Source organism: Ictidomys tridecemlineatus, chromosome 10, assembly GCF_052094955.1.
Source record: "Ictidomys tridecemlineatus isolate mIctTri1 chromosome 10, mIctTri1.hap1, whole genome shotgun sequence".
NCBI lineage: Eukaryota > Metazoa > Chordata > Mammalia > Rodentia > Sciuridae > Ictidomys > Ictidomys tridecemlineatus.
Window position 1 is genome coordinate 91,062,501 of NC_135486.1, and position 22,827 is coordinate 91,085,327.

The 22,827-nt window shown below is 36.1% G+C and overlaps 1 long non-coding RNA gene across 1 annotated transcript in view; it reads right to left on the reverse strand.

Annotated features, from left to right (window-relative positions):
• Positions 1–17,590, reverse strand: part of LOC106145062 (uncharacterized) — a 33,522-nt gene extending 15,932 nt beyond the window's left edge. Inside the window, exons 1-2 of the long non-coding RNA XR_013426247.1 lie at positions 17,237–17,590; positions 16,025–16,122 (exon numbers count right to left, since the gene is read on the reverse strand). This is a non-coding gene — a long non-coding RNA (uncharacterized LOC106145062). The remainder of the gene's footprint in view (positions 1–16,024; positions 16,123–17,236) is intronic.
• Between the last annotated feature and the right edge of the window lie 5,237 nt (positions 17,591–22,827).

Genomic DNA, 22,827 nt, shown 5'->3' on the forward strand with positions numbered 1-22,827 from the left:
AATCATAGAAGTGTGTGCTTGAATTCGGACTCTGCCACTCTGGCCTGGGTGATTCTTGCTTGATACATTTTAAATTCTTTATGCCTTGGATTCCTGCTCTGTAAAATGGATGAATGATATTTCCCTCAAATAGTAGTTATAAGGATGAAATGAGATAAATTATACATTGCTAATCCATAAACAGAACTCAATTAGTGATGAATATTATATTATTACCTTTATTATTATGACTGTCTTTTAGGCAGTTCAGAAACTTTTGCAAAATTAGGCAGTTCTATCCCAATTCTGAGAAGAGCAGTTCCTACTACTCTGTATCTCTTAGAAATTTCTATCTTGTCAAAAATTGCAACAATTTTCTTGACTAATGAAAAATAATTTTTACTCATTTTTATGTTAAAGGACTAGACTAAATTTTCACAGACAAGACTATGGTAATTTCTGACATGATCCTATTTTTCCTGTGCTAACATTCATTGCCATTTTTTCCATGATACAAAGTGGAACCTTTTGCCATTGGCTTTCTTGGGATTAGAACTGGGATCCTTCATTCTGTCATTTTGATTGAGTTTTTGGACTCACTGTTGTATACTGACCTAAGTTTCCCAGAAGCTCTTGTTTTAATTTAATTCATTTCTCATTGGCTCAAGTGATACTACATTTAAAAGAAAGAACCAACATCCTGCTATGATAATCCAGAATTCTTAAGGTGTAGCACTCAAATTGGACTCTCTGTGATACAGACTTTCCAGAGATATACACTGAGACACTTCAGATTTGAAATTCATGTTTAGAAGTTTCTGTTTTCAAAAAAATTATGTAGACAACAACAAATCTTCATTAATCTAAAGGTGCTTAATAGTGAGTTCATTTCCCTCACTGGTAAATGATTTTCTTCTGTACATCAGGTTTCTAAATCATACCCAAAGAAAGCAAAAAGAATTGGAATCACTTGCAAACACTGGAAAGTAGAGATGGTGTGTCTATGAATTCTGAAGTTCCACTTTATAGCAGAGGAGTTCATAACAGATAAAAATTTTTGAGTTTCAATAAGATGTGAACTCTGATTTGAAATGGGGCAGGAACTGACAACAGAAGGAAAAGGAAAAGTTGAACGGAGCAGTAGAGCCAAGGAGACTGAGAAGAAAATGACTGGGATAGGCAATAGTGCTGAAATAGGTCCCAGGGGGAGTGAGAATTAACTTTTTAAAGCCCTGATTTTGTGTAAGACATTCTACTATTCAACAATTGTTTTACTCCCTACAAGTTTCAGCCATAACAAAACTCATTCTCATAACAAAGTTTAAATTCCCTTCTCTTTTGTGTTCATGCAAGAGCTAATCAGAAAATTCCCCCAGTTAGTGAGAAGACATTCAGCCACGCAACCTGGTTGCAATTGGTCATCAACATCTACGTGAAGTGTATATTTGTTGATGGCCACCGGATGCTCTTTCAACCCCTGTCCTCCAGAATCACCATCTCATTCTCTCTTCATCTTTTTCCTACGTTTTATTTTCTACTTCTTAACTTACTAGGTTCCTTACTGAACTGCATGAACAGTACAATTTCAGATGGCTAGAAATAATATGTTAAAAATATACTCCTTCTCAGGGATGAAAGATTTATTTGTGTGTGTGTGTGTGTGTGTGTGACATATATGCTGCTTTAAAACATTTTTTTTGGCAAATAAACATTTGTTCCACTTTCCTTGCCAGGAAAATTCATTCCTCTGCTAAGTGGAACAACATGAAAGAAGGAAAGAAGGAAAGGCTACAACAACTTACTGACACTTGTTAGATGACCAGACATTGGAAGCTCAAAGGGTGGATGATGAGCTGGATCTGGAGGTTCCAGGCTGAACCTGGCAGTTCTAGGATCAAGATCCATTCTCCTCACCACTCTATTTCCCAGTTCATTAAATTGAGATGAAAATTCCCGCTCTCTTTTCACAAAGATCATGTCTGTGTCTGGTAAAATGAAATAGTACAAACCTTGTCCACTTATGAGTTCCAGAGAGTTCAGACATTTGCTGCCCATCCCTAATTTTCTTGAATCATCCCAAATTAAACAATATCGTTCCTTTGTCGATGTAAATCCAGGAACATTTCCTGGAAATCCTAACATCTTGATGTTCATGTTATATTCCTATACTGCCAAACATGCACAAAAATCCTTTCTCTGGCTGTACTTTCTAGATTTTTGGTGTCAAAAATATGTTAAACTTGAGTTGGGAATGTGGCTCAGTGGTAGAGTGCTTTTCTAGCATTCCTGGAGCCCTGGATTCAATCCTCAGCATGTCAAAACACACACACACACACACACACACACACACACACACACACACATATGTTAAATCTATATACAGTACAATATTGGGAGAGAGCAAGGTAGGTAGCGGTGAAATATTTTATTTCTTGTACATTTTTTCCTCAAACCTCTATATTCTTTCTTTGCTTGAACAAGTCCCCCCCTTCCTACTCTGTCCCTCACCCCTCAAGTGTCTTCATTTCTCTCACATGATTTTCTTCATTTTTCTTTTCAATTCAGGAGCTTATATAACAATCTTATAGTCTAACTAGGCCTGATTTGAGAATAAAGGAACTTTGGTACCTAACTACATGAGATATGATTACACAATGCTTTTGTCCAGAATTCTTACCTCTGAGACTGAAGAACTGTGTCAGGACAGAGCTGATAAGAGAATATACATGCCAATCAAATGCAGAAGTAGAGATTTCTAATAATATTACTTCTTGGCATTTTGGTATTTTAATTTTTTTTTTTGCTTGCTTGAACTGCTGAAAAAGCCTCCTGATCATCTCCTATCTTCCTTTCTTTCCCCATAAAATAAGCACAGTGATCTTTTAAAGTATAAATCAGATTACATCACTCCCTGTCAAAGTCTTCAATGCCTTTACACTTATATAACATTAAAACTTCACCTGGCTTAGAAGGGACCCAGTCCCCTCTCTGCACCCATCTCTGCCACCGCCACCTCCCTTGCTCTCTCCCATCCTGGGACTGTTGAGCATCTTCAGGTCTCATGCCACAATAGGGCTTCCATCTCTGATGCTTCTTTTTGGGTCATTCAGGTCTTCATTCAGGTTGACCTCGCCAATAAAGGCACTTTCTTACCCTCTGTTTTACCCTGTTTTTCTTTTGATCAAAACATCACCTGAATTATTGTTAATTTATATTTTTTTGAATGCCTTTATTTTGTGAACAAGGACTCTTTTTGGTCTTGTTCACCACTATATCCTCCACAACTAAAACTGCCTGGCGCATAATTACTTCTTAATAAACAGATAAATTAATTCTTTCACTCTCAATAGGTTCCTTTGCCATTCATTATCATTCTTCAGAGAGCAAATAATTCCTCAAGAGTAAACATCTTTCTCATTTTTATCAATGAATTCTTTCTGGAAGATAATATAATTATGAGTCACCAATTTATATGACAGTTAATTCACTTTGCAGGAAGACTGTCTATGTGGGGGATTTTTGTAATCCCAAGTGAGGCTGAGGATTTTTGAGGCCCGTTTGTAATGTTCATCCACTCATCCAGCAACTCTTTCCTACCATTTGGCACAAGACAGAAAAATTGAGACTTAGATAAGGAAGACTGAGGTCTTGAGGATGAAGGAACAAGGGGGAAAGAACAAAGACAGTAGTAGCAAATAGTTAGATCACCTTTGCCCCTCCTCCATCTGACTCTAGAGGAAAGGTCTAGTTGCTGGCATCAGGACTAAACATTTAACCAGAGTTGCCATAGCTATGACTGTATATTATAGAGGGGAAAAAGTGGTAGCCTTCCCAGATGTCATGTTTATTTCTTGCATGGTGGATTTGATCATAATAGCAACTTTCATTCTTGAAGAGTTTATTGGGAGAAAAACCCAAACCTGAATGTCATAAAAAATGATTAGGAGACCAGGGGAGGAGGGAGTGTTCTTCAGCTACAATAAATTATTTTAATAAGAACCAAAGGGGGGGGGGAATGCCATCTTCATTTTCGGTGAATCTAACAGAACAATTGTCTCTAGACATTGTCTCATAGGCATTTGATGATAATTTCCTATACCAGAAATTCACAAAATTCCAGGCCCAGCTAGACTCATCTGAGGTGGTAAAGAAAGTGTGCAAAGGATGTTCTTGGATTCTTTATGGATTTAAAATTCTTTAGTAGGGTTTTTCTAGGGAGCCAACCTCTGAATGGAACTAACTCAAGTTCAACTCAACATTTTACAAGGAATCAAGATAAATTACTGACATTTCAAGCTTTGTGCATTTACATGTGGCAAGTTGTATGTGTTCCTAAGTCCCTTCGTGGTTGATGGCCACTTGGCTACCTGTGGCAGGGGGTAGAGATGTGGAATCAGACACAGACTCCGGGAGCTGGTGAGAGAACTGGCTGGAGACCCACCTCAGGTCGTCATCCAGTAACTCAGTTTATTTTTGGAATGCACACAACTGTTATAGGGTTCGAGTGGGGCATGCCTGTCAATCATACATAAGCAAGGCAATATCCATAAGCCAATCATCTTCTGCCTAATGTAACTGCACTGTGAGGAATTCTAAATATTGCTGTCATGGCGGAAAGCAATCTGGAAGGGTCTTTGGCCCTTACTGAGTCTGGGGTTTCATGTCCTGAAGCCCCTGACTCTTGGTTTCCTGGACTGGTGGTTTGGCAATGCTAACCACAAGTGCTGAGGATGTGGTTTCACCCCATCCTGCAGGCCCTCCTGTCAGGCCTGAAGGAAGGTGGATATTTCAAGCATTTCCAAGCTGCGAGTAGCTGCTAGCTGCAACTGAAAGTTATTCCAACAACAAGTAACCCAAATTCTTTATTCTCTCATTAATTCATTAACTCAGTAACCTTATTCAATAAACATTTAGTGAGCATTTACCAGTATCAGGAACCATACCAGGTGCAGGAGATCCAAAGACATTTGCTTTTTCTCATGTGGCTTAGAATCTAGTTTATTTTGACATTTCTTATCCTGTGGCAGAAAATCTATCTTGGGAAAAAATAGGAATTTTCCTCAAGGAGAGAAAACAATACATTTAGAGCTCTTTGTGAAAATCAAGTTGAAAATGGCAAATAGAAAATGGCAGGAAAGGTACAGACATAATTTTGATCTCAAAGTGCAGTATGGATTTAACAAGGCTAAAACATGAACCCAACCATTAAGTTAATCATTTACTTTTTCTTCCAAAGTTTTGTACTACATCTCTAAATTTGGGACAGCATTTTTCCAAATGTTTGCACACTTAGGATGTAGGAGATATACAACTAGGAAGAGATCTCAAATATTTCTTTGCTGTTAGAAAATAAGATACACGCACACAACACACACACACACAAAAAAAAAACCACAAGAAACCTAATCTTTAATTAGGCAAATTGTTAATGTCACAAAACCATAAGTGCTTAGCTACACATATGTACACTTCTTGAGTTTCAGCCCTTACTTGGGGTAGAAAATTGCATTCGCTTCTTTCTATTGCAAGATAAGAAGGTTCCTAGAGTCAGTAGCAGACAGAGTTCGAAGTTGCTACAAGAAATAGCCCAGGCATCCAAAGGTCCAGAATTTATGACTTGTAAACTCCTGAGCATTATTTCTAACTCTCAGAGGTGAATGTTGTGTTTATGTATAGATTTTTGTCACTTTTTAGAGCGAAGTTGAAGAATCATTGCAATGCACACTGCTTGGATGTTTTTACATAATTACATAATTTATTAGTGTAATTTCCACTAGTGAGTCTATTTCCTATGTAGGCACATTCTTTAATGACTGAGCCTCCAGAGAAGACTGTCTATGTCATCAGAAGATGTGTATATTGCTTTCTGAAATATACCCATCCACAGTCAGTTTTTCCTTACTAATGGGATTCTATTTTCTCATCCTAGAATCTTTGAACTAGAAGAATCTTTACAAGAAACTATTTCACTGAATGCTCTAAATGTGCAAAGCCACACAATGAATTGGCATCAAATCTGAGACAAGTACACAGAGCTCTTGGGTTCCAAACCATTGCCTCCCTTGGGATGAGGCCTAGAAAAGATACTCCCTGAGTCTCCCAAACTATCCATTGAACAGCCAAACACCATAGGACCTAAAGAATTCACATACGGTCTTTATTTTCTGAAGCTCATCTGAGGCCCTGGAGAAAGGTTTTCATTACCTTGAGTTGTGGTGGAATCTAATACTTTAATTTGCTTAAGCCCCATGAAGTTCAAAGGTTATAAGTAGAAGAAGAGAGGAAGGGTTAAGAGGGCTCTTTCCCCAATCCTCTTAAGTAGATAAAGTTTATATAAAGTTTACATAAGAGCAGATACACAGTGATCTGCAATGGCACCAAGCTGCCACTTGCCAGCTCTGACACTTTATTAGGAGTCTTTGTGCTCAGGAAAAAACAAAAAGAAATGTTAGGAACCCAGAGTGAATAGACTATTGGGAATTGCTCCTAGGCAAATGAATGAGGAAGAAGCAAGTCTGGAAGCCCCTTTTCTCCCACACTCCTAATCTACCTACTCTTTCTCCCATGTTTTTTCACTCCTGCCTCAGGAATTGCTATCTGTTCTTTTTTTCCAAGGCCAAATCACTATCCTGGAAATCTTGACTTGACCCTTTCTATGAAATCCAGTTCTGTTAATCAATCATCTTTTCCTATCACTATTTCTCCACAGATCCCTTTCTTCTTCCTACATTCACATTGAAGTTTGATTCGAAAGACACCAGGGGTTTATAGATCTGGAACTGAGTCCATTCTGTCATTTGACCTCCATGTCCTTGAACAAGTATACTTGTTACTAACCTCTCTGAGTCGTGGTTTCCTTTTGTAAAATGAGAACAATAGTAAGTTCTATGTTTTAATGCTTATATTTTGTTTTTTTTATTGTTTGCTTGGATGTGTATGTGTGCATGTGTAGGTGCATGTGTGTGTGCGTGTGTGGAAATAGAACCTGGAACCCCATACATTCTTTACCACTGAACTCTTTCCCTAATTCCATGGATATTTCTTTAAAAATATGAATAATAGTGGATATATAGTACCTGAAATATTGTAGGTACTTAATAAATAGCAATCATTGTTGTTGTTACTTTTTGTTCTTATTATATAATATATATTATTATTATTATTACTGTAGTAGCAATTATATATCATCTCCTGCTAGATACAGGCTTCTATTATGGTTTGAAATGTCCCCCAAGGTATCATATTTTGAAGGCTTTGTCTACAATGCTGGAGTGCTCAGAGGTGGGGGAGTAGGGAAGTCCTTGGATTATAAGCGCTCTGATTTGTGGTTTAATTCATTGATGAATTCATAACCTGAATGGATTATTGGGAAGCACTGGAAACTATAGGAGGTGTAGCCTAGTTGGAAGGAGTGGATTCTTGAAGGCATGCCCTGAGGAATGATATTTTGTCCTGGCCCCTTCTTCTCTCTCAGCTTTCTTCTGCACTTTGGCCACAAAAGGGCATGCAAAATTAAGGCCAAGGAAATTGGGGTTGCTGAAGAGAGTAGTACCATTAAAGCAAAAACAAGTGCATTACACAAAGACAATAGGAAAGATATTTTGAAGGCATCTCAGGAGTCAGCAAGACGGTACCATCATAGGCTCAAGAGTGTAAAAGTGAAAATTTGTTTAAAAGACTTTGATTTTGGAAGAGAACATAATATGGAACTGCCTAGGAAGCTGTTTCCCAGTATTTGTTTCACTGTGCTCAGTCACCCAGGTACTCAGGAGCCACTACAGCCACAGTTTAAACAGGCCCAGCTAATGCTTCTGTTCATGGCAGACTTTAGCATCATTCATGTGGGGCTGGTTTTGCAGAATTACAGAATGCAAGTGTTTCAGGATCATGCAGGTTTCCACCAAGATTTCAAAGGATGGCCTAAGATTCCAGACAGTCTGTATAAGAATCAGAATCACTGAAGGAAGCTCCTGGGTGGGAATGTGTGAAATTATAAGAGTGAAGCCAGAGCTGTAGTGGAGACCCCAGGTATGTGGACCATCTTCCAAGGAAACAGCAAGCAACAAGCAGAAGCAGCTCAAGAGAAAGGTAATGCTAGCTGCAAATAGGAAAGCCGTAGAAGTGAGGCTGCCCCAACCCTTTGGAGCTCATCCATTGCTATCACATGCTCTGAATACCAGATGTGGAACTATAGGACTTCATGTTTGCCCTGCTTGGTTTCAGTCTGGCTTTGTTCCCATCTCTCCTTTCTTTCTTTCTTTTTTAAAAATTTAGTTATTTTTTTAAATTGTTATATATGACAACAGAACTCAATACAATTCATATTACACATATAGAGCACAATTTTTCATATCTCTGGTTGTACACAATATAGAGTCAGTCACATTCTTCATGTCTTCATACATGTACTTAGGGTAATGATGACCATCACATTCCACCGCCCTTCCCAACCCTATGCCTCCTCCCCTCCTCTTCCTCCCCTCTTCCCCTCTGCCCTATCTAGAGTTCATTTCATCCTCCCATTTCCCCCACCCCACAGCATATTATGAATCAGCATCCTTAAATCATAGAAATCATTTGACATTTGGGTTTTGGGGATTGGCTAATTTCACTTAGCATTATATTCTCCAGCTCCATCCATTTACCTGCAAATGCCATGATTTTATTCTCTTTTAATGCTGAGTAATATTCCATTGTGTATATACACCATATTTTCTTTATTCATTCATCTACTGAAGGGCATTTAGGTTGGTTCCACAGTTTAGCTACTGTGAGTTATGTTGCCTCTTCCCACCAGCAGACCACAGCAGGAGCTCAAGCCCATCTCTCCTTTCTATGTTCCCATTCCTCTTTTTTAGAATGAGAGGAATGAATGTTTACCCTGTGCCTTTGAATGGGAAGTTTTACCCTATGCCTGTCCTACTATTGTATATTGGAAGTATGTAACTTACTTTAAAAAAATTTTTATAGGAACTGTCAACTAAGCTCTTCCTTGAGTCTCAAAGGAGACTTTGGTTTTGTACTTTTGAGAAAAGCCAGAACTGTCCATTGGATATACACTAAATGAATTTTGCATTGTGAAATGGGGATGAAGCTTTGGGAGCCAAGAGCATCATATTATCATTTAGATCTGGAATGTCCCCCAAAGGATCATATGTTGAAGACTTTTGTCCCCAATGCAGCAAGTTCATAGTTCATCATTGGTGCTTTGGGGAAGTCCTTGGATCATGAGTTCACTAGCCTTATTCCTGGATTAATTAAATTGATAAATTCATAATCTCAATGGACTATTGGGAAGGATGGAAACTGTAGGGATTGGAGTCTAGTTGGAGGGAATGGATTCTTGGAGTATACCTGGGAACCTATATCTTGTTCTTGGACCCTTCTTCTTTCTGAAGTGAACATCTTTCTTCTGACACTGCCATTATGTTCTCCCTCACCTCAGACCAACTGACTATGGACTGAAACCTCTGAAAATATGAACCAAAATAAATCTTTCCTTGACGGGAACATGTTCCCCAAAGGAATGTGTGTTGAAGGTTTAGTCCACAATGAAGCAAAGTTCAGAAGTAGGGTTGGACTTTTAGGAAGTGATTGGATCATGAGGACCCTAGTCTCATTTCTAACTCATTCATTAATTCATATTCTGAATGGACTGTTGGGAGATGGTGGAAACCATAGAAGTGTCAGGTATTTTGGTCCCAGTGATGAATAGCTGACAAATACAGATTCTTTAATATTTCTTCTTTATTACTTCAGAGTGTATGTCATACTGTTGTGATACAACACATCTACCCATTGTTAAGTAAATATGCCCAATGATTTGTAACCATTATTTAAGACTTATGAAAGTTTGGTTTGAATATCCAAGACTTCAGTCATTTGTCTTTTTTTGTGCTTTTTTGTGATGCTCATAGTAGTAGTTTTATAGTGTCACAGAAGTTTTAGTAACTTAACTTGTGATCCTTACTATGTGTATGAAATTATGACTTTTGTTGGTCATGGAAACTAAAAAGGTAGAAATAATAAGTATTATTAAGAAGAATAACCAGAGTTTAATGCATATAAAGGATTCTAATTTTTGTTTTCAAAAGAATGAGACGCAATTTTTCATTGTCTTGCCTTAAACTATATAAAACAACAAAATGTAGGCTCCATAGTACCCCATAGACCATTTAGCTTCATTTCTCAAAATGTGTGCTGAATATGTTAATTATTGTCACATAAATAAAACAGAGGAAGAGTTCTATGGCCAAATCACTTTGGGAAATTTTGGCATAACCAAAGATAAGTAAGTTCCTTTACTGCAGGATTCTCATTATCAATCTACCAGTGAGCATCTTAAATATCCCCTAGGGGATACAATATATAATGACTTCCAAATTCATTTGACCAAGGCACATGTTTTTATGGAGCACGTCTCAGGATGGTTGTCAAGAGTGATCTAATTCTAACCTTTTTTACAGATACAGAAATCAAGTCCCTGGAAACTAAAGTCATTTGCCAAAGGCTGCATAGTGGTAGATATGCCCTTATCCTTATCTAAAATTAGTCTTTCTGTTTCTTTTTGCTTTCTTGGAGAGACAATAAAATTCACATAATAATGATATCACTTTTTCTATATTTTCCAAGCAAGCTTACATGAAAAATATCACAACTAACTTCTGAGAATTAAAAACATTAATAATAATGAAATGATTTGCCCATAAAATTGGGATTACAATTATTTCCCAAGTTCTATTAGGAAAAACTGTTATCTCTTTTTTTCTAACTAAAATTCCCCAAACAAATTTCTTTGATATTTTACTTATTATTTCTATAATTAGACATAAAATGATTCATATTTTATCCATAATTTAATAGATCCTTGTGGTTATTTCCAAATAAGATTAGTATTTCTGCACATTATAGATAAGCAGTCAGTCATATGTGACATAAAGCACTTCTTAAAGATAATTAGGTTTGTAACATGATATACAGAATTTCTTAAACTGTTTGATAGAAAAGAATAATAAAAAATTCATAAGGAATTTAAAAATCTGTTTTCAATAGGATGAAACTAAAGAAGTGTGAAAGTGAAATTGTAGTGTCTCAGTCACTGAAAGACTCTGTCTAGCTGGGAGATTTTCAAACTGTCAGACAAGAGTGGTCAATGTCTGTCTATTCCTTTCTCATGACGTTAAAAATATTAAAAACAAAACAAAAACAAACATATGGAAAACCAAAAAAACTGTGCTCTGAGTCCAAGATTACCATTTTTCTAAATAACTGTAAGTTATTATTGTAAAGGTTCTAAATGCATTGACCACAGGCTACTAGAGCAGATGATAAGTACTTTAGATTGTATAGACTTCTCCATGCATAACAAATAGTGACTCAAAAACTGCATATAAGCTGAATAGTCAAGTGATAAAGGATACTAGGCCATTTGTTATTGCAACAGGAAGTGCACTGTTTTCTGTTTTTATTATAGGAGACAATTTCTATACATATAGCATAAAAGCATAATCTGCCTTTCCAAGCAGTTTGATGCCATGACTGTGACAGAGAGGGACAAGGAAATACCCTCTGACAGTGACTAAGAATAGGGAAACTCAGATACTCTTGGAAGTCCTTGAAAATTGTACTATTAATGGATAAATGAAGAATAACTAGCAAAGTAAGCTAAAGATCTCTTAAGATTTAAAACAATCATTTGATAGTAAGGTGCCATTGGCTAGGAAAATAATTTAGACATTGTTGGGTTACCAAGGGTGTTTGGAACAGATATTTGTTCAGAGACTTTTTAAAGCAAATGTGTCAGCAAATGTCTCTAAAAGCAGAACTTTGAAACGTGAGAAGATTATGAGTTTTGTAATTCAACGTACTAGTCACTGACTTCAGCAATTTACTTCATCCATATTTAAGGTCATTTTCCAAAAGTGCAATCCAGTGGATCATTGGAATATTTTCACATAATTCCCTTGTTTGGATTAGTAAATTTCCAAATGAACTGAAGGCAGATGCCCAACCTAGGTCTTACAGCCCTCATCATACTCTGGTGTCAGGTGTGGCAATAAATGCTTATGAAATGAGTGAACAATAAGCTTCTGACCTCACACTGTGTCCTCAATAGCTAAGCTCTCTTAATATTCTGAACTCTTTCTAAACTCTTTCATTCTTCATATTTAACAGCCATCTGATGTCCCTACAAGCTACTCTGTTATTTCAGATACTGTCTTAACAAAAATTCTAAGTGCCAAAGAGTCTTTTTTTTTTCTTAATAACTTAGAAGGGAGATTGAAAATCATAAGTATGCTGCCAGCCCTGGAACGTCTGACTAGTGACCTAATTTCATGGGAATTTGCCAAGCCTGCATTGTGGAAGAAATCCAGGCCTATTCCTTCAGTCCCCATGGGTTATTTAGCTGATACTACACACAATCAGGTTCCTCACATTGTTGTGACCTTCAGGAAACTCTCTCCTTAATGCTACTCTATTCTAACTTTACTATTCAAAATAAATGGTAAGAAATGAAGGTGCAATCATTTACATGGCTATACAAATTCATACAATGCAAAGATCTTATCTCAAATGATATTTCTTACTCTGAATTATGACATGCACACGTTTCTCAGTATTCTAGACTTCTGTCACAAGCATTTGGAATGATGTTTAAAAGCTTACGAGAGTGATTTATCTGATATGCTATCAAGACCTGTTTCATGAGAGACGAGTTACTTAGGGTTCAACATGGATCTTCATAGAACTTATTTTCTCTCTTTATTAACTAGCTCTTTCTAATGTCAAATCTACAGTTATTTTAAACGTCATAGTCAATTTGACATGGTGGTGTATTGATCTGACATTCTCTTCAGAAAACCAACACCACAATATCGTGTGTTGGTAGAGTCAGAATCGCACTTTAATTTTGTTCTGTCTTTAAGCTTATAACCTTTTCTGAAGAACATTCTGTACCATTTTACCCCATCTGGAAGTACTACAATGGCTCTTGGCCAAAAGCAATGAAATTGTGACTTTCTAACTCTTACATAGCCTGCTCAGGGACATTGATGAAAGAAAAGGAAACCTATCCTATTATCTCAGATGGCTTTTTAAATAATTAGAGCATTTTAATCATAGTGCCTGGTTGATGCTCTCAGGTTCCTCACAGACATCCCAGAAGTTTCAAGGCGAGGAAAATAGCACTGATAGAGTAGACCCTGTTCTTACCACAGATGACCTTTAATTCATGCAAATGCTGAAAATATTACTGGACATGCCATGACTGAAATGGATTGTTTGGCATTGATGCCTAGAGTTTTGGAATTAGAGACCATTGTGTGGAGGCACCATTAAGAACAAAAGTGAACCCAATTTTTAAAGCAGTAGTTTTTGTTTTTGTTTTTTACAAAATTAGATTTTTGAATTTGAAGCTGACTCCAAATTCATGGAGTAACCTCTAGTTTCTCTTCTATATTGAAAGTGTTAAAAAAATTTATACCAAGACCCTAGAGTCCTTCAGAGGATTAAAAAGATGATATTCATGTGAAATGAATTTGTATCAAAAACCTTAAAGTGCAGAAACATATCTCATAAGTCTACTACTACAAATTTATTCTCATTAAATATATTCAATAATGCATACCCATATGTTAGTATAAGGACAATCGTCACAATGTTCTTCATAAGACTGAAATTTGGCAACACATCCAGAAATAGGGAAATGATAAACAATAGAAAAAAATACAATGTAAATATAAAAATTTTGTTGAGTATTTTATTAAAATTTTACAATATTTTGCTTGAAATGAAAACAGTTCTACAATACAATTCTATTTTTATCATTTTGTATTAACACATACTAATTATACATATCATTAATGACATTCAACATGAGATGTGCATATGGCATGCACTGATCTAATCTAACCTTCCTTTAACCTCTTTCCACCACACACATTCTTCTAATCCTCTATTAATCACTATTCTACACACAGGTAGACTTTTATCTCATATATATATATGAGATATATATATGAAAATATATATATATATTTTCCACATATGAGAGAGAACATGTAGTACTTGCCTGTGTTTGGCTTATTTCACTTAACACAATGTCCTCCCATTCTATTTATCCGTTGCAAATGAGAGGATTTCGTTTTCCTTTATACATTCCATTGTGTATATGCCACATTTTCTTTAACCATTTGTTGATGAACACCTAGGCTGATTCTATATCTCGACTATTGTGAATAGTGACACAAAAAACAGGTATCTTGTTGGTAGGCTGACCTCATTTCCTTAGCATATGTGTACCCATATGTGCATTAGTTGGATTATATGGTAGCTCTAGTTTTAGTTCTCTGAGGAACCTCCATGCTGTTCTCCACAATAACAATACTAATTTATATCCCACCAACATTTATAGGAGTTCTTTTTCTCTCCACATCCTCACAAGCATATGTTTTGGCTTTGAAAATAGAGTATCTGATGGAGTGAAATGATATCTCATTTAGTTTTGATTTCCATTTTCCTTATGCTAATGATATTCGGAAAAGTGGCATAATTACCATGGTTAATGTAGTGGTATTTTAAAATTTTAATCCATATTTTCTAATGCTTTCATAGGAAGTCTGTAGTATTTTTACAATGAAAATATAAAGGAAAAAAGAAGCCTTAAATTTTGTGTTCAAATATTTTTTTCTCTTTCGAGAATAGAGTAAATTTATTACAAGGATGAATAAGAATATCCTGATGGGACCCTTTTGTCCCAACATGAGAAGATAGGGAAAGAAGGGCTTCTTTGGGAAGAAGAAAGAGGCAAGTGAACAGTCACCTGAAGTTCACAGGCAGAGGTGCAGTACCTCTGCATGTTTGTTCAATCGGAGCCCTACGGAGGCAGAATGACATCTACGTGGGAAGAAATGGCAAAGAACCAAGAAGTTCTGAACACCATCATTAGAGCCAATTTTCAAGACACTGGATTCCAGAAGGTTTCCAGAAGGAATATCACTGGCTCACATTCTCAAGAAAACACGTCCATTCAAACACACACACAGGTGCCCACCTCTGAACTCCTACTCATAGGACAATGAGACAGGAGTTCCATCAGCTTGATTCTTCACCTATTCTTTTGCTCTTCTGTCCTGTACAGAGAGACTTATCTCCCCTTTTGAAGTCTAGTCCCTTCCCCTCTACTCTCTCCCTAATTCTCTCCTACCACTTCAGGAACCTTTTTCTTTAGACTATTTCAGCCATTAAGCAAAAAACAGTGAACTGCCTGGAACTTGTGAACTCTTCAAGGAACTACCAACAGTTTCTCAATCCAGGAAAAAAAAAAAAGGAAAGAAAATTTTTGAATTCCAAATATAAATAATGAAAGTCAAATGTAGTAAATAATAAAACATATATAATGTAATATTATTTCAGCATTGTAAATTTAGCATTCATAAACAATTCAGTACATTTGAAAACAATTTGTGAGTTGGATGTTCTTAATTTCCTCAAATTCCTGAGTATGGACATTGATTGCTGATAAATCATACTAAATTATAAATTAAGTGAGTAACCCATAGCCAACTAATTTTGAAAGCAAACTTGTAGAAATTCTCTTTTTTTTCCCATTGTAAACAATGCAGTTAATGTGAGCTGGGGGTACATTTGAATATATTTAATCAGAGGTCAGGAGGGACTCTAAATTTAAGCATGCAATCAAGTATTATGAGTCCTGCTTGCTCCATAAACTATGTGCTGCCCATCTGATATTTTCCTCTCACTCTCTCTTGGTTCCTTCTCTAAGTATTTGAACATGCTCAATTCTTTAAGATTATAAATTTGCCATCTATCCATCCCCCTCACTGTTTAGCTATTACTCTATTTCTCTCTTCAGTTTCTCAAAAGTGTTCCATATATGTTTTCTTCATTTTTTCCCCTCTGTATCTCAGAGATATATGGTTTCTATTATAACTTCTATTATAACCACTCCAATAAAATGGAATGGGCTCATCAAAGACATCAACAACCATATTCCTGAATTTAATGTAAATGTTGATTTACTTACTCATTTTCTCTTCTAGAAGTATACTTGTCTTGGCTTCTGTGATTTTTTTTTTTTTTTTGTAGCTTTCTTTGTACATCTTTTGGTATTCTTCAGTCTGCCTTTAAAAAAAAATCCTCTTTATCCTTTGGATGATGATGATGTTCTTCAAGGTTTTCCTTGAGGCTTACTCTACACACTCTCCTTGGGCAATTCCCCCTGTTCATCTACCATTTATCTGTTAATGATTTTCAAACCTATATCCCCAATCTATATTCCTCTCCTAGAGTTCAGACAAATATATCCAGCCGTCTACTGGTCACCTCCAAAAAAGACAGTTTAAAATTAAGCTACTAATTGCAAGTTCCATTTCTCATTTTCATTCCTCATTTCTATCTACTCTTCCTTGCATTCCTACTATTTAAAAAAAATGGCACCAACCTCAACCCAGCTGGCAACTGATAGCCAGCTTTGTTTCCTCAACCTCCTTTACATATATTCAACAATTTGGATGTCTTAACTCTTGTTTCCTATATAAATCCATCCCTTTTTCTCCATCCTCACTGCTGCTTACCCATTGTTGGCCCCTATCATTATATACCTGGATTACTACAGAAGCCTCCAAAGCAGCCTCTGTTTGGCCCCCATCCATCATTTCTCCACTCTACTTTTCAAGGGATATATTTCTTAAAAATTATAACAAATAATGATACGCCATCTTAAATCCTCTAGTATTTCCCCCATTACTCTCAGGAGTCCTTAACATGGCCTACCCAACCAGCAAAACCTGATTTCTGTATATCCACATTCTTACCTCCTGCTTCCTCTTCCTACATTGGTCCTGTTAGAGTGAAATTCTTTCATATATCGCATCACTCCACACTCTCCCTTGCTCCTGGGCTCTCATGCTTGCTGTTCCTTTGGCCTGTATCACTCTTCTCCCTGCTTCTACATCTGGCTCCCTTGCCCCTATCCACCTTTCCAATGTCAGCTTAGAAGTCAGTTATTATTCCATGCCTCTCCTGGTGTCTCAAATTGGAATTCAGCAACTTTCCTAAGTATTGTAACGTTCTTGATTCTCCTCAGGTTTTTTATATCATTTGGAATTGCTTGGTTAGTTAGTTATCTCCCATTCTCACTAGGCTGTAAACTCTAGGAAGGCAGGGGTTATGTCTGTTCTGACCTGCATAATAAATATTTGTTGCATATGCAAATGTACAAGTATAAGGCACATACCTGATCAGCTGCTAATTAGTCTGTCCTCAGTAGATTTGCTGAGTCAGTTCTCCCATCTAACAACTTCATTCTTTACCCTCGTGCTGATGACTTCTAAATCCATTCAGAAAGTTCTCTAATGTTTACAAAGCACTTTGAATAGTGGGATAAATGCTAGCAAGGAAGGTGGCCTATTTTAAGTAAGAACTGGGTCTGGCTGCACAGCACAAAATGGACTGCCTTACTGCATCAGTGCTATTAAAGGTCATTTGTTACCAGCATTGAAATTTACAGCTAGTGGGAAAGGAAGCCACCAAGTACATTCAAGGCCAAATTCAGATAAATGCTCACTGCTGATTGCATGAATCAGGGGTTGCCTCTGTTCCACAGCCTTTATTCTTAATAACCTTGGGTACAATTGTTGCCATATTTGTAAAAGTAAGCAAATTAATACAAGAGGTTACTGGATTTCCTTCCTAGTTATAATATAAGCTTATGATTGACCTGGTTAGCAAATACTCTTTGTTGATAATGAAGAGGTTTTATTTATGAACTTTTACACAGGGGCAGTAGCAATATTAGCTTTTCACTTGTGATTGCCAGGTTAATTCATAAAGGAGGCAGCCAAAGTGAAGAATATTCCAAGTTATTAGAGTGAGTTAATTTGGAGACAGGAAAATATTAAATTCTGGCTTAACAAATAAAGGGACCTTTGGAAGAGTTTAATCAAGTACTCACATAGCCCCCATTTCTCACTGTACAAATGATCTGCGTCTAAAGGGATGAGGAAGGCCTACAGCGAGACATCTGGAAGCACAATTATTTTTATACATCTTTTCCCTGACATACTTATGGCCTGTGCATATGATTCTTGTTTTAGCACAAATATTAGAAGCCTCTTTAAAATATGAGGTTAACACTATCGAAGTATGATTCAAAATCTGGAAGTTAATTTTTTAAACAGAAAGGGATATTCAGGGCAAAGCGCAGTAACTTATAAAAAGAAATTCTAGCACTTTAAAGAACCTCATTACTATTGTTCATTTCTTTACAAAAGAAAATAAGTTCATGATTCTGGGAAAATCCTCCAATAGAAGAATGTCACCCAAGCCCATGTGAACATCACAGATTCTAGGTTTGATTCCCACCGTTTCTTGCTTTAATGTAATGAGCTATAAACTTCTCTTTTGTTCTTTGCCCCTCATTTCTAAGATGGAACAGGAATATTTGCTTGAGATGCCCCAGAGGAGGTTCTGGGGGCTAATTTGTTACTGCAATATTTACCAAGTACTTTGAAGATGAAAGCATCTGTATTAAGTACAAGAGTATGACTGTTATTATCACAAAGCTCGGATGAGCTCAGATATTTAGGGGTGATGTTTCAAAAGCATTATGGTGAAATTACTAATGAAAACAGACAAATCAATACTTGCAATGATTCAGACTCTAAGGATTTGTGGGATTCAGCATGACTGTATCCCAAGTCATACATGGCAATAGAAATTAGGCTGCATTCATACTAATCATTTAGAAAACAATTGATAAAGAAATCCCATGGGGATTTACGCCTATGTTGCCTGTAAGGCCAAATCCCAAGACAGTTGGTCTCTTGAGAGACAGCAATCAGTCAACCTAGTTAAGAAAGGTGCCATGAAAACAAAATGGATGCAGACTGTCAGCAGGAAGGAACTGTCAACTACACCAGATAAAGCATTTCACAAATCACTAAGTGAGGAACTAAACAATGTAGTAGAGACAAAACCCAATCAAAAAAACAACCTCAGCTCTCCTTTCTCAAAGATCCTGGGCACCATTGCTCACATTGATCTTGTTAATATTCTAAACACTTATTGAAAAAAGATATTCCCTACAGGTTTCTAATAAATGCCCTCGATTATGTTGAGGAAATTCCGTCTATTCCTAGAAAGTTTGCTTTTCTTTTAAACAGGGATGTCTGCTGATTTTTTTTCAAGTGTTTTTTTCTGTGCCTACTGAGATGATTATATGCCTCATCTTTTATAGTTTATTAACATGATAAGTCATATTGATAGATTTTTTAAATGTCGAATCAACTAAGACTTCCTGAAAGAAACTACACTTGTCATAACATATTATACTTTTATATATAGTTATGTTCAATTTGCTAAAAATTCCATTTCAGATTTTGCATGTATGTTCTTTAGAGATATTACATTGTGCTTACCTTTTCTTGTAATGTTTCCTGTTGGTATTAGAGTAATGCTATCTTCATAAGGTTAGCTGAGAGGTGTTTTCTCCTTTTTCTAAAAGACTCTGTGCAGAATCAGTATTATTTTCTCTTTTAATATTTGATAGAATTAAAAAATGAAATGATCTGAGTCTGGAGCTTCCTTTCTAGTAAAATTTTTAACAACAGTTAATTTACTTAATAGATATCTTTAGTTACTAATATGATTTTTTACAAACATCTGTTGTTATTGGTTTCTAATTTTAGTACATTCAGAAAACATTTATTTAATATTACTTGAATTATTTTTGTGTATAGAGATTTTTTATGCCATAGGATATAATTTACTTTGGTAAATGTTTTGTATACGATTGAAAAGATTGTTTAATCTACATAGGTGGCTGGAGTGTTCTACAGACATCAATTAGACCAGCATGATTATGATGCTGCTCAAATTTTCTAAATTGTAATTTATATTCTGTCTTTTTCTACCAATAATTCAGAGAGAAGTAGCAAATTTCTGACTATAATTGTACACTTATCTTTTTTTCTTTGCAGCTCTATCAGTTTTTCCTTTGTTTATTGTAAGCTCTTTTATTGCATGCAGAAATGTTTAGGATTGTTATATCCTCTATTAATTTGCCTCTTTTTAAAATCCCTGTGAATATCCATTACTAGTTTAATCACTTCAGCTTTTAAAAAATATCAGTTTTAGCAAGACATATTTTTACCAGTTTTCTTTCAGCTATTTGTGCCTTTGAATTTAAAGTATTTGTTGTATTTGGCATGTGGTTGGATTTTGCTATTTTTTTGTTTTTGGTTCAATCTGATGATCTTTGTCTTTTAATTGGGATATTTAAACTATTTACATTTAATATAATTATCAACATGGATGAGTACAATCTATTATCTTCCTATATATTTTCTATTGTCCTATGTTCTATAATCCCTTTCCCTTTCTTGTTGTTTTTTGGGAGGGATACTGGGAATTGAACTCAGAGGTACTCGACCACTGAGCCACATCCCCAGCTCTATTTTGTATTTTATTTAGAGACAGAGACTCACTGAGTTGCTTAGTGCCTCATTTTTTGCTGAAGCTGGCTTTGAACTCATGATCCTCCTGCCTCAGCCTCCCTAGCCTCAGGGATTATATAGGCATGTGCCCCGGCGACCCGTTTATTTCTTATTTTTGATCAACTGAAAAATGTTATAATCTGATTCATAGCTTGTAATCTTTTCTGATGTTTTCTCCTGGTTCCAGGTAGTTTCCTCACATGCATGAAGTGTATAACTTCAAAGTTTGTTCTCTCCCTCTCTCACACAGCTCCCTTTTCTCTATTATGTTCTCTCGTAGACTCTAGCTATTTTGGTCTCTGGACACTAAACTCCATCTCTCAACTCAGTGAGATTTCCAGCCTATGCCTTTGTTCCTCTTCCCTGAACACAGATTATAAATAAACTAGGTTTGTAGCTGGGAGAATCAGAAGCCCTCTCTCGTTTGTTTACCACCTTTCAGGATCGCTGTTTTTCATCATCTGGTGTCCAGTTGTTACTTCACGTTTCATCCATTGGTTTTGAGATTTGATTGTGCTGTTATGAATATGTCCCCTTCCCATTCATATACTGAATCGTAACCCCTAAGATGACACTTTTAGGAGTAGAGACTTTTAGGAGGTGATTTGGTCATTAGAGAAAAGCCCTCATGGATAAGATTAATGGCCCTTTTAAGAAAGGTCTAGCTGGGTGTGGTGACACATACTTATCATCCCAGAGGCTCAGGGGGCTGAGACAGGAAGATCACAAGTCAGACTCAGCAACTTGGCAAGGCCCTAAGCAACTTCACAAGACAAATAAAAAATAAAACAAACAATCAAAAAAAAAAAAGAGCTGGGGGTGTTGCTGAGTGGTTAAGCACCCCTATCTTAAATACCCAATACCAGCTAATAATAATAATAATTATAGTCATTATAATAATCATTATAATAATAAACTTTTAAAAGCCTGAAGGTACTTGTTTACCCTTTCTGCCTTATAAGGATACATACAAAATACTAATCTATGAAGTTTTGAGGAATGGACCCTCATCAGACACCAAATCTGCAGGCACCTTGACCTTGGACTAAGCAGCCTCCAAAAATGTGAGAAATAATGTTTAAAAAAATACTGAGTTGGCTACTTTCTTATAGCAGCCTGAGTGGACTAAAGCAGATTGTTTCAGGAAGGAGGGCAAATCCAACTTCTTTTACTATTTTAGCCAGGAGTGATTCCAAGTGGAATTATGAGTTATTCTGATGAAAGCTTGACATGTTTTAAAGCATGAATCTGAACATTATCTGAAACTATTCATAGAATGTCCTAAAATATTTAAGGAAACTGGGTTGGAATCTTTTTGTATGTTAATTAACTTCAAAATGTATAATGTCATTAAAATATTAAAACAAAGTAAACTAGTTGATTCCTGCTCTAGTTTAACAATCTCTACTTTAAATAGTGTCACCTCTTTTTCAAGGGTTTACTTAAAAGGAATGCGTGTTAGAATTAATTTATTTTCAAAAAAGAAAGGTCGTTGGGTTAACAATTAGTCAACTCTCTCTTTGATTTAATCTTAACCTGTAAACACAGATCTACATTTTGAAGACTATTATGTTGAATAAAGCAAACTTATTATTGATATTAGTAGCTAAATGTTTACCCCAGTGCCTGGAAGATGTAGGTACAAAGCTAACTTGCCTCCAAGCGCTATTATGTGAAAATGTATGTCTTCTATGTAGTGTGGTCTAAAAAATAGTCCCTTATACTCTGAAACTAATGATTTTTGAAGAAAGCCATGTCAATACTCATACATTTTCTATATGTCATTTTTAAAGGGCAATTTTTCCTTCTTTATATGTTTCTCTCATTCTGTGAGATATTTATCATGTATCAGCTATTTTACCTTCCTCTATTTCCCAAACCCTTCACTTTTCAAGAGCATCTGGACATAATGCCCGTGCCCCTATTTTTGTGTTAATGGCTTTCTCTGAGAAAATTGTTTAATGACCATCCAGCTCGTTTTATTTTCCTGGATAGTTCTTGCTTTTGAATTGTTTCATTTTCCTTTCGAAATGTCTTACAGACATACAAACATATGTACATATGTGTATATTTCTTGATTTTGAGAAGAGAAGAAATAATTTCCTTAAGTTTGGAGGAACAAAGAACCTTCCTTACTTCCTAGGAACAAGGGAAACACATAGATTTGTTAGATGTTGGACTTTTTTGTGTGTGTTTCCTCCCTTGGAAGCCGAAAGAAGCACCTTGGAAGTGATGAAGAAGAGGTCTTTCATAAATCACTGTCTCCAGCCTGTTCTTTCTGCAAACCTTAATAGAATATACTCCCTCAAATTAGTCTTTTCTGCTTCAATTT